The following is a 9,161-nucleotide window of genomic DNA, read 5'->3' as shown; positions in this document are numbered from 1 at the left end:
AATCCTTTCCCCCTCTAATTTGAAAGGGCATTGCACATGCCGTGTGGAAGTTTTCCAGCATGGGAGAAGACTGTGTTGGTATTCTGTTTCCACTTGTCGAGCCCAAACAAAGAGTGATTTATCTTCACCCAGAGCTGTCATGCCTGGGTACGTGGGTGCCAAGCACCCTTGCCAGGGCTCCACGGAAGCCACATGATGTTGCTAAGCTATCGCCACCTGAATGCTAGCCAGTATAATGATCACAATAATAATGGCTGACATCTATTGGGCATACGTGCCCCAGGCACAGATGAAAATGCTGTATGTGAGTTAACTCATTTAGTTCTTCAAACATCCCTGTGATCACATTGTTATCCCCATTTGGCAGATGAGGAAACTGAGGCTCAGAGAAGTTGTTAGCACTTATCCCTGGCTAACGTGTTGTTGCTCTATACTTTTCTTATTTCTCTCTCTTTCCCCCTCTAGAAGGTAAGCTCTGTGAAGGCAGGGTTTTGGAGTTTGCCTTTGTTTTGTTGACTCTTGTATCCCCACTGCCTAGAAGGAGGCTCGGGACATAGTTGGTGTTCCATAAACAGTGTGGAATTAATGAAGTCACGTAGAGCAGAGACAGGAGAGAAGCCACTCACCAGCTGAGTTGCATTGTTCGCCAGAACCTCTATGTTTTTCTTTCATCCCTGGCCAATTGATTCAACTGATCTATTGTCCCTGGGCATCTGGAGGAGGCAAGAAGGCTGCCTCTATCTGGAACAATTGTGACTTTACAGGCACTGTCTGGGCCAAGTTCAGTGCCTGGCACTCAGTAGGCCCAAGCTGTCTGCATGAATGAACAAATAAATAATTCCAATGATGGGAAACCCTGTGGCGGAAATGTACCAGTATCAGATTTGGGTGGAGAGAGGGACCAGGTGGCTCCTCCCTAGAGGAACACGATTGCTTATCCACTGAGTACTTCCCATGGCCATGGTCCCAGCTCTCCAGGAACTTTTTGTCCAAATAAGCTTGCCAGGGCTTCCCTGGTGGTGCAGTGGTTAAGAATCTGCCTGCCAATGCAGGGGACGCATGTTCAATCCCTGGTCCAGGAAGATCCCACATGCCACGGAGCAACTGAGCCTGTGCGCCACAACTACCGAGCCTGCGCTCTAGAGCCCGCGAGCCACAACTACTGAGCCCGCATGCCACAGCTACTGAAACCTGCATGCCTAGAGCCCGTGCTCCACAACAAGAGAAGCCACCGCAATGAGAAGCCTGTGCACCGCAACGAAGAGTAGCCCCCCGCTCGCCGCAACCAGAGAAAAGCCCGCGTGCAGGAACAAAGACCCAACACAGCCAAAAATAAAATCAATAAAAAATTTAAAAAAACCCAAAACCAAAAACCAGAAAAACAAATAAGCATGCCACTCCATTATGGTAAATTTCATGCAAGTAACTGTGCAAAGTAGAAAGGAAGGTTACAGTCGAGGCAAGGAAAGTGAGAATATAGAGGAAGGAGCTGTCCCCCTTTTGCCAAAAAGGCCAAGAAACAAAAAAACACTTTTCTTAGGAAACTTTCCGGACTTGATTCCCCTTTCCCGCTTTCTTCCCAACCATTTCTCTTTCTCCCTTCATCAACCTTGGCCAAGCTGCCACACCTTTTGGATTTGTGGCATTTGGAAAATGCCATGCATTTTCCTAACAGATGTTTCTATCCCTTTTGATCATATGTATTTTCTTACCTGTCAATTGATTTTGACTGATTAGCAAAAGCACCTCAAAAACAAACACTAATAAAAATTCTCTAAACAAAACTAAATGAGCTTTGCTTAAACCATATATTGACATTTATGTTTGCAAGATTTTTCTTTAACAACAAAACAGGGTATGTTATTGGGAGGGGTTCATTTCATCACCCACATGAATGCCTTATAGGAAGATTTTCCCCAAGGATTAAGGGGAAGACTCATTTCAACAGATAAGCCCAATTTTGAACAGTTTACCCAGGTTATTAGCAAAGGAACAAAATTCTACCTGTGGAGGAGGTTGGGGCAATAAATCTCTCTCTTCTTTCTTTCCATCACTTAAGCCCTGCACACTCACACACACACACACACACACACACACACACACACACACACACACACACTTACACATGATCTCATTCCAATGTGGACATCTTTAAAATATGCCTGTAAGATGCTTAATCTACAACAGAGGTGAATAGAGGGATTCTGATTTGGGGAGATGGGGAGATTCCTCTGAATCAGAATAAAACAAAAGCTTTTTAATGTGTCTGATCTAGCTGTACTACAGGCTTTTATTCCCAGTTTCTGTAGTGCCTATCTGCTGTGTGAAGTTTATTTCAATAGCTTATGGCCCAACACACAGTGGGTGAGTTGATGTTATGATGTAATGATATTTGCTTCTAGGCAAAACTTACTGACAAGCAAATGAAAGACAGAAAGACAGAGCTTATTAATCTCCAAATGTACCCTTGAGGATCTTAGCCCTTCTGGGCAACACTATAGAGCTAACAATAACAGCTATAATTTGATAGTCACGATAATTTGCGCATATGTGACATTTTAACTTTAAAAAGCTTTTTCTCATATATAGGATTAATTAGTACTGGCCCACAAAAGGCCAAGAGAAACTTAACTCTCACTTGCATACTTATGGCTTAGGAATGACTTGTTTTATTTAACATGTTTTAAAATTTATATTGGATGCTTGAAAAGTATCATACAGTTTATTAGCTGCCATATTCCGGATGTGTTGGTGTAATTAGAGCCGCCTCTCCTGATAATGGCTGCCTGTTGTTTTAATAATATTAGAAGCTGTGCCTTTGTGTGTCTGTTTTGGCCAAAAGCATGAAGTGTATCAGCAAAAGAAAATCCCAGTAGGTTGGAACTGGTAGTTCTGATCTTCTCTTATCTGAACCCACCGCTTAGGATATAGGTTGAGTACGTAACCAAGTGGAGAAAACCGTCAAGCCTGTTGCATTCGGTGGCTTGGTGTGTCAGGGAGTGGCAGTTGCTCCTAAACCCTTAGGTGACAGTGTGAGGCCTTGGTGGGGGTATGTGCTGTGGCTGTATTACATACATCCCTGGCTGATTTGCATGTAGCTCAGGGTTTTTTTTGTTGTTGTTGTTGTTTTTTGCGGTACGCGGGCCTCTCACTGTTGTGGCCTCTCCCGTTGCGGAGCACAGGCTCCGGATGCGCAGGCTTAGCGGCCATGGCTCATGGGCCCGGCCGCTCCGTGGCATGTGGGATCTTCCCGGACCGGGGCATGAACCCGTGTCCCCTGCATGGGCAGGCGGACTCTCAACCACTGTACCACCAGGGAAGCCCCTAGCTCAGGGTTTTGATGGCAGCCTGTAGCCAATGGCAAGAGAAGAATAACCAGGCCTTGCATTGTTTTGGGGTCCTTTAGAAGCACCCCATTGAACTGGAGTATATTACTCAGGGATCTATTAATTGTAAGCATAGCTCAAAGGAAAGTTATTGGCTCATGTAAGTAGAAGTCTCTGGAGAGAGCAAGTGGTTTTCAGGGACTCACCAATGCCTTAAGGACTTGGTTTCTCCACAGTCCTGGCTCTGACCTGCTCCATGCTGGCTTCATCTTCATCTTTGAGCATGTTCTCCTTAGAGGAGACCTCTCTTAGTGACACCCTCATAGACAGCAACCCCAGCGGAAAGAGGGCTTCCAAAAAAACCCAGATTTAAGTCTCACTGATCGACTTGGATTACGGGTCCACATTTGAAGAATCCCTGAGCCTTGGGGGGACAGAATGCCCTGATTGGCCAGGCTTGGATCATGTACCCATTTCTCAGAAATAGAGAGAAAGGAGTTCCCCTCCTGGGCCACATCAACTGAGAGCTGGGTGCTCCTCGAGAAAATTAAGGAAGGAGTGGGGTTATCAGAGGGAAGAAGGAATGGTTGCTGGGCTTGGAAAACAAATGACTTCTCCATGGGGTCACTAGACCCTTGGATCTGACTGATTCTGTCCCTTTGTTCCCTCCCCTTCCCCTATCTCTGAGACATCCATCATGTTGAAATATTTGTAGGACATTGGCCATTGAGATGGGTGCCAGGGTAGGTTCAAAGGTGAGTAAAGGCACAGGCCTTTCCCACCCAGAGCTCACAGTCTGTACACACACACACACACACACACACACACACACACACAATTTCAGTACTTGCAATAAGCTCTATGATCCAGCCATGTACCAAGACCTGTTGGGAACACAAATAAGGAAACAATCTTTCTTCTTGGGAAAGTAAGCAGGGGCTTCTTGGAGGTAGAGACATTCGAACCAGGTCCTGAAGGCTGAGCACAGCACATCTGGGGATATTTGTGATATATCTTCTTCTCCTGACCATTCTCCCTTCATTAACTATCCACCTATCTTACCCCTAAGCTTCTACAGACACACCGCAGCCAAGGTTCCCTTTCCTCCACCATGATTACTATGACTTCATCCAGCATGATCTCCACCAGCCAATGGGTGGTGCCAAGCACGTAGCCATCACACAGTAGTTGAGAACTCTCCTTCAGAGCTCTTCACCTGTGTGGACCACTGAGCAGGTGAATGTGGTCTCCACTCTGGTTGATCCCTTGGTGACAGGTTGCGTTACTCTTGACTAGGAGACATCTCCCAGAGTCTTCTCTGCTGCCATGAAATCTTTTCTTCAGATTATTCTAACAGGGTGAGGGCAAGAGCAGAGTGTTATGTCCTAAGGCTGTCGATACCCATCCCTTGCTCTGGGCTCCTTGCCAGCCTGGGCACGAACTCCTTGGAACGTCTTTGGCTGGACATCCACTCTCTTTCTCCCCACCTCACTTCACCCCATCCCAGCCCTGTATGACAAAGCCCATTTCCACATTGGGACAGGCTGACCAGAAAGTATCATTTCTTCGTAAAACAGTTGAGGAACCCAGACCCCCTGAAACTGCCGTAAGACTAAATGTGTCAAGGTGACTAGTCAACTGTTTTGTGAAATTTAGCGGTGGAGTCTGGATATACACCGTGAAGGTCCAATTTATTTCTTAAGACAGTTCAGGAACAGCAAGGTAATTCACCTTCATGTGCCTGTCCTTCCTTAGATTTTGGTTTTACTTCATTGAGTCAGCAGGACCATTCAAACTCTGATTTCCCAGAGGGTTTCCTCTGTGAGTATGCATGATTTTGCAGTATCTGGGTGGACAGTAAAAAATGTAGATCGTCTGGAATCCGGAAACAGGACGTTTGTCAGGATACTGGTGGTTAGCAGCCCTTGTCACTTTTCCTTTAGGTGTCTGAGACTTCAGAACCTGAGGGGCAAGCATGTAGGTTTCTTTTTATCTTCTGTACATCACACATCCTCCTATGGCTGCAGCTCTGAGAGAAGGATGTTCATTTTACCATTTCTTCTAATAAAGCAAAGTGGTGACTTTGCCATTCTAACTCTCTTATACGAGCCAGGTTTCTCACCATCTTTTTTTTTTTTTTTTTTAAATGTGTGTGTCCTACAGTAGGGTTTCTTAATCTTGACTCTGTTGATCTTTGGGGCTGGATAGTTCCTGGTTAGGCAGGATTGGGGCTGGGGTGTGTGTGTCCTGTGCATTGTAGTATGTTTAGCAGCATCCCTACTGTCTCCACTAGATGCCAGTCTCCCCACCGATTCTGACAACCCAAAATGTCTCCAAACATTGCCAAATGTCCACTGGGGGGCAAAATCATCCACAGCTCAGAGCCACTGTCCCAGAGCCTTGCTGCTCCGTGGACCGTGGGTCAGCAGCATTGCATCCCCCATGAGTGGTTGGAAGTCCAGACTCTGGAATCCTACTGCAGAACTACTGGACCACAATCTGCATTTTTTTTAACATCTTTATTGGAGTATAATTGCTTTACATTGTTGTGTTAGTTTCTGCTGTATAACAAAGTGAATCAGCTATACATACACATATATCCCCATATCCCCTCCCTCTTGCATCTCCCTCGCACCCTCCCTATCCCACCCCTCTAGGTGGACACAAAGCCCCGAGCTGATCTCCCTGTGCCATGTGGCTGATTCCCACTAGCTATCTATTTTACATTTGGTAGTGTATATATGTCAATGCGACTTTCTCACTTCATCCCAGCTTACCTTCCCCCTCCCCGTGTCCTCAAGTCCATTCTCTACATCTGCATCTTTATTCCTGTCTTGCCCCTAGGTTCTTCAGAACCATTTTCTTTTGTTTAGATTCCATATATATGTGTGAGCATATGGTATTTGTTTTTCTCTTTCTGACTTACTTCACTTTGTATGACAGACTCTAGGTCCATCCACCTGGACAGCTACATGTAAAAGAATGAGATTAGAACACTCCCTGACACCATACCCAAAATAAACTCAAAATGGATTAAAGACCTAAATGTAAGGCCAGGTACTGTAAAACTCTTAGAGGAAACATAGGCAGAACACTCTATGACATAAATCACAGCGAGATTCTTTTTGACCCACCTCCTAGAGAAATGGAAATAAAAACAAAAGTAAACAAATGGGACCTAATGAAACTTAAAAGCTTTTGCACAGCAAAGGAAACCATAAATGAGACGAAAAGACAACCCTCAGAATGGGAGAAAATATTTGCAAACGAAGCAACTGACAAAGGATTAATCTCCAGAATTTATAAGCAGCACAAACAGTTCAATATCAAAAAACAAACAACCCAATCCAAAAATGGACAGAAGACCTTTGAAACCTTTATTACAGATCCCCAAAGATTAAACTGTATTGGAGAGGTCACAGTACTGAATCAGAAAAAGAGACATTTTTAAAAAGGTCTGTACACAGCTAGTGGGGGTGGGGTGGGAGACGTACACTTCTTCACTCCAACATCAAATACACAATGCAGAAGGGTTTCAGTGATTATCACAGATTTCTAGACCACTACCACGTATGCTAGTCCCTGGCCCACTTTTTAAAGTTGCTTTTAAACAGGATTAAAAGTGCACAGACACTTTTAAATAGACATTTCTCCAAAGAAGATATACAGATTGCCAACAAACACATGAAAGGATGCTCAACATCACTAATCATTAGAGAAATGCAAATCAAAACTACAATCTGTAGTTTATCGCAATTCCCAGGTGACTTGTATACACATAACAGTTTGAGGAGCTTAGTAGTTCAATGAGTTAAAGTGGTAGTTCTCAAACTTCTATGTATATCAAAATCACCTTGACAGCTAATGAAGAACACAGATGCCAGGCTCATTGAAGTAGGAGAGAGCCTGGCTCTTTGCATGTTTTCCAGGTTCCCCAGGTGATCTGATACTGACCAACATTTGAGACTCATTGCCATAAAACCCACAAGATCAGAAAATAAATGAGCTTCTGTGCTGAGGTTAGTGCCTGGATATTATTTTAAAATTCTGGAGGGGAAATTTTAGATGCAGTAATCATGTTGAGGGACCCAAGCAAGGTATCCTGACGTTCAGCATCTTATCACATCTCAAGCTTTGGTGGAGATAGACTTCACATTCTCTGGGGAAAGCCAATCGCTCCAAGGGCTGCAATCCAAATAGAAATTCAAGAAGTATTTGCAAGCATGAGATGCAAACTGGAGATGGTTTTCTCTGGGGTTGATATTCTCCAAGAGGAAATGGGATGTGAATAAACATGCTTTTTTTTGGGTAAAGATTCCTCAGGTGCAATGCGTTTGTCTGTTCTGTGTTGGATAAGGATCTGTGTCAGCCAGACTTCCCATGCTGCACCTGGTAAATAGAAAGAGAATGACAATTGATTTCGTATCTTGTTGAGTGATGGTGGGGGTAGGTGAGACTGCTTAATGACTAGGATCTTGGTGTGTGTGTGTGTGTGTGTGTGTGTGTGTGTGTGTGTGTGTGCGCGCGCGCATGTGTGTGTGTGTGCGTCTTGTGTGAATGCACATTCTTTCTAGCCTTTTCTTTATACGTGACAAAAATTGACTTTTCTTTTTCTCCAGTTCATTAAATTCAGTCATGGTGTTTATATCTAATCTGAGTGGTTTAAAATCTTTTTCGATAACTTCACCTTTGCAAATCCATTGTAAGCTTTGTATAAATGTTAGCCCGAAGGCTACAATTATAAGAGAATTGCAAGGACAGAATGAATGATAGCAATCTTGATTATTAAGAAGTCTCTGACCTATGCAGAGTACAGGTCTCGAAAATAGCAGAGTGGATTATAGCACTCTTTCTTTTATTTAAAGCAACAGACAAACACACTGCGGATTTCAAATGTCATGCAATATAGCATTTCTATATTATTGTATTTGTAGCTAAAGACCGAAGGCTTCAAGCACTCCTTACTGATAGTGTAAACACAGAGCTGTTCTCTTTACATTTCCCAAGATTGTACCATTTCCATTCTTGCATGTTCTTCTTCCAAATGGTTTAAATAGTTAATGACAGTGTAAGGTAATAAAGCTTTCCAGATGTTCTTGAAAGAGAGGTGGGCTGGTTTGGTGGAAAGATACTGATGTTTTGCTTGTAATTGCCTTGGGTTTACATCCCATTTCCACCGAGAGGTAACTTGATGACTTCTAAGCAGACTCGTCAACCAAATCCCATGAGGTTTTTGTTAATATCATCATTCCATCTTACAGATGAGGAAATGTGCCTCCCTGGGCCTCAAATACCCTCCTGGCCTAGGGTGACAAACTAGAAAGTGGCCCAGGAGGGATTCTAACCCAAGGGTCTGGCTCTGAGTTTGTGATCTTAACCCACAGGCTGTGCTGCGTCTCTTGTGTGAATACTGGCTGGAAAGTGTCCTGCATGTGGAGTTCATAAGAGAAGATGCAGGAGATGTTAGTGGAGGGACAATTACGGAAAGGTAAAAAGAAAAGGGTCTTCTCAGTAAGCAAGTATGGGTAGAATGGCGTGGCCAAGAAGCCAAACTCAAAGATGTTGTGAAGTGAGGCAGGTGAGTGAGGATGAGGGTGCCTGCCTGGTTAGGGATTAGAGCTGATCCTGTATGTGTGGCTGACTCTTAAAGCCTCTTCTGTTGAGATTCTCCCGTAAGGGACTCTGATCAGGGTCTGAGAAATCAAGACAACCCAATGGGCAATGTGCAGAGGTCAACAACCCTGGCTTCTCAGGCCGCTGGGGGGCTTTGGGTTGTCATAGTAACTGAGGGACATGATTGATATCTCATGGATGAGACAGGGATGCCAAACTTCC

Source organism: Leucopleurus acutus (assembly GCF_964270905.1).
Source record: "Leucopleurus acutus genome assembly, chromosome: 2".
NCBI classification, from domain to species: Eukaryota; Metazoa; Chordata; class Mammalia; order Artiodactyla; family Delphinidae; genus Leucopleurus; species Leucopleurus acutus.
The sequence above is the reverse complement of the archived record's forward strand: the minus strand, read 5'-3'. Positions refer to the sequence as shown.